The sequence below is a fragment of the Colobus angolensis genome, unplaced genomic scaffold (genome assembly GCF_000951035.1).
Source record: "Colobus angolensis palliatus isolate OR3802 unplaced genomic scaffold, Cang.pa_1.0 Scaffold57, whole genome shotgun sequence".
NCBI classification, from domain to species: Eukaryota; Metazoa; Chordata; class Mammalia; order Primates; family Cercopithecidae; genus Colobus; species Colobus angolensis.
The window spans coordinates 12,126,450-12,130,410 of NW_012119265.1; the positions used below are offsets into that span (position 1 = coordinate 12,126,450).

Here is a 3,961-nt window from a genome sequence, read left to right on the forward strand (position 1 = left end):
AGAAAAACCTACCAACACAAAACTCTGTACCCAGCAATATCTTCTGAAAAAGAGTAAAAACAAAGACTATCAGTCTGGTCCAAAGGTAGTGAGTTATCCCAACTGATTGCTACAGGTCAAACTCCCTGTTCCACTCCTCCCCTCTTCTCACTACTGCACTTGATAGTCTTCAAAAAGACAAACAAGAAATACTATCAGACAAACACAAACTGAGAAGATTCACTGCCAGCAGAACTGTTGCTGTTAAATTGTTATTCAGGCAGAAAGAGCATGATAACAAACCGAAATCCGGATTGACACAAAGAAATAAAGAACACTGGAATGGTAAACATGAGGGTAAATACAAGACAATTTTTCCTTTTAAATTTTTCCTTAAAAGATAATTGCTGTTGAAAGTAAAAACTAGTAATAATAAACCAAGGGATTTATGACATGTCAAAGTAAAATGCATTGGCCAGGTGTGGGTGGCTCACTTGAGGTCAGGAGTTTGAGACCAGCCTGGCCAACATGGTGAAACCACGTCTCTACTAAAAGTACAAAAAAAGTAGCTGGGCGTGGTGGCACATGCCTATAACCCCAGCTACTTGGGAGGCTAAGATAGGAGAATCGCGTGAACCCAAGGGGTGGAGGTTGCAGTGAGCCGAGATCATGCCATTGCCCTCTAGCCTGGGCAACAGAGCGAGACTTCATCTCAAAAAAAAAAAAAAGTAGCCAGGCATGGTGGCGGGGGCCTGTAATCCCAGCTACTCGGGAGGCTGAGGCACAAAAATTGCTTGAACTTGGGAGGGGGAGGCTGCCTGAGATCAGCTCACTGCACTCCAGCCTGGGCAACAGATCAAGACTCCATCTCTAGATAAATAAGTAAATAAATAAAATGCATGACAATAATAGTGAGAGAATGGGAGGAGGGAAGTGGAAGGATAATGTTCTAAGATTCTTATACCATAAAATGGTATCACATTATTTGAAGCTAGATTTTAACAACTCAAAAAGGATATAATGGGCCAGGCACAGTGGCTCACGCCTATAATCCCAGCACTTTGGGTGGCCAAGGTGGGTGGGTCACTTCAACCTACGAGTTCGAGACCAGCCTGGGCAAAATGGCAAAACTCAATCTCTACAAAAAATATAAAAATTAGCCAGGCATAGTGGCAGGTGCCTGTAGTCCCAGCTACTCAGGAGGCTAAGGCAGGATCACTTGAGCGGGAGACAGAGGTGGCAGTGAACCCAGATCACACTACTGCACTCCAGTCCGGGTGACAGAGAAAAACCAGGTCTCAAAAAAAAAAAAAAAAAAGTATATAGTAAACCCTAGACCAACCACTTCAAACAAACACACAAAAAAACTAAACAGTAAATTCACAAACCAAAACCAATCATAGAGAAAAACCACCCAATCAAAAAGATGAAAAAAAAAAATAAAGAACTGATGAGAAAAACAGAAAATACAAAAACAACTAGTAAAAAGGTAGATTTAAATCCAACTACACCTGGCCGGGCACAGAGGCTCACACCTGTAATCCCAGCACTTTGGGAGGGTGAGGTGGGCAGATCACTTGAGGTCAGGAGTCCGAGATTAGACTGGGCAACATGGTGAAACCCTGTCTCCACTAAAATTACAAAAATTAGCCGAGTGTGGTGGTATGTGCCTGTAATCTCAGCTACTCGGGAGGTTGGGGCAGGAGAATCTCTTGAACCCGGGAGGCAGAGGTTGCAGTGAGCCAAGCTCACACCTCTGCACTCCAGCTTGGGAGACAGAGTGAGACTCCGTCTCGGGGGAAAAGAAAAAAATTCCAACCATACCAACAATTACGTTAAATATAAATAATATGACACCTTATTTAAAAGACAGAGATAGTCAGGATGTGGGTGGTGGAGAGACAGAAGCAAGACCCAACTATATGCTATCTAAAAGAAACCCATTTTAAACATAAAGCCATAGATAGGTTTAAAGGAAATGGATAGAAAAAAGATATACCATGCAAATATTAATAAAGAGAAAGCTGCAATGGTTTACTAATATGAGACAAATGAGAAGTCAGAACATAGAATATGAACTCAAAATGAATCATAGACCTAATGTAAAAGCAAGAACTACAAAACTTGTAAGAGAAAAAAGGGAATCTATGACCTTTGGTTAGGCAAAGATCTCTTAAAATACAAAAAGTACAAACCACAAAAGAAAATTTTGACTTAATTAAAATGTAAAACCTGCTTTGAACAGTCAAGAAAATGCAAACTACAGGCCCAGCACGGTGGCTCATGCCTATAATCCCAGCACTTTGGGAGGCCCAGGCGGGTGGATGGCTTGAGTCCAGGAGTTCAAGACCAGCCTGGGTGACATGGCAAAACCCCGTCTCCATCAAAAATACAAAAATTAGCCAGGCATGGCGGCGCATGCCGATAGTCCCAGTTACTCAGGAGGCTGAGATGGAGAGATCACTTTAGCTTGGGAGGTGGAGCTTGCAGTGAGCCGAGATTGTGTCACTGCCACTTCAGCCTGGGTCACCGAGTGAGACCCTGTCTCAAAAAAACAAAACAAAACAAAAAAGCCCACAACAAAACAAACAAAAATAAGTATTAAAAAATAAAAACTAGAAAATTAAAAAAAAGAAAATGCCAACTACAGACTGGGAGACCATATTTGCAAATCACAATCTGATAAAGTTGCTATATCCAGAATATATAAAGAATTCTTGCAACCAAATTATAAGAAAAATAATTCAATTAAAACATGGGAAAATATTTGAACAGATACTTCACCAAAGAAAATATATGAATGACAAATAAGCACGAGAAGCTCAATAATATTAGTCATCAGAGATATGCAAATTATATTAATAATTACCTATTATTACACATTTGCTAAAATGCCTACGATTAAAAAGAACTAACAATACTAAGTTCTGGCAAAAATGCAAAAGTAACAGGAACTTTCATACACTGATGGTAAAATGTTATAGTCACTTTGGAAAGTGGTTTGGCAGTTTGTTTAAAAGTTAAATATATACTTACCCAGCAATCCCACTTTTAGGTATTTACTCAAGAGAAATGACAACTTATGTCCATACAAACACCTGTACACGTGTTCATCACCATTTTATTTGTAACAGTCAAATACCTAGAAAAAACCCAGAAATATGGGTAAGCTTAAGCACAGAAAAAATAAACAACAAAGACCCTCCCTCCCCCAGAAATAACTGTCATCTACTGAATGGAAAAACAAATTGTGGCATATACATATAATGGAATCTGACTCTGCAATAAAAAAGGAACCAGAGATACATGCAACTTAAAAGAGTATATATTGTATGATTTCATTTAAATAACATTCTGGAAAAAGCAAAATGATAGGAACTGGTTGTTAGGGGCTGAGGTTGTGGGGGAGGGCATTGATTATTAAGTGGCACAAGGAAACTTTTTGTGTGATGAAAATATTCTATATCTTAATCAGGGTGCTGGTTACACACTGTGTACACACAACGTGTGTACACACACGTGTCAACTCATCAAACTACATACTTACAAAGTTTAAAAAGGTAAATTTTATTGAATGTAAATTACACTTCAACAAACCTGATCTCCCATGCCCAAAGGCAAACAAAACATAAAAATCATAGACAAAACTAATGTATGATGATAGAAATTAGAATGGTGGTTATCTTTAGTGGGAATGACTGGGAAGGGGCATCCAAGAGGTTTCTTTTTTTTTGTTTTTTGAGACAGAATCTCACTCTGTCGCCCAGGCTGAAAGTACAGTGGCACGATGGCTCACTGCAACCAAAGGGGGGCTCTGTGCCCCACTTTGGTTCAAGCAATTCTCCTGCCTCAGCCTCCTGAGTAGCTGGGATCACAGGCGCCCACCGCCATGCTCAGCTAATTTTTGTATTTTTAGTAGAGACGGGGTTTCACCATATTGGCCAGGCGGTCTCAAACTCCTGACCTCAGGTGATCCACCCAC

General features: G+C 40.0%; 1 protein-coding gene across 3 annotated transcripts in view; it reads right to left on the reverse strand.

Annotated features, from left to right (window-relative positions):
- Positions 1–3,961, reverse strand: part of WDR89 (WD repeat domain 89) — a 64,461-nt gene that overhangs the window by 39,032 nt on the left and 21,468 nt on the right. For all 3 annotated transcript variants that reach the window (XM_011961964.1, XM_011961966.1, XM_011961965.1), the window contains one exon: positions 3,016–3,121. The gene's annotated coding sequence lies outside the window, so the exon portion shown is untranslated. The remainder of the gene's footprint in view (positions 1–3,015; positions 3,122–3,961) is intronic.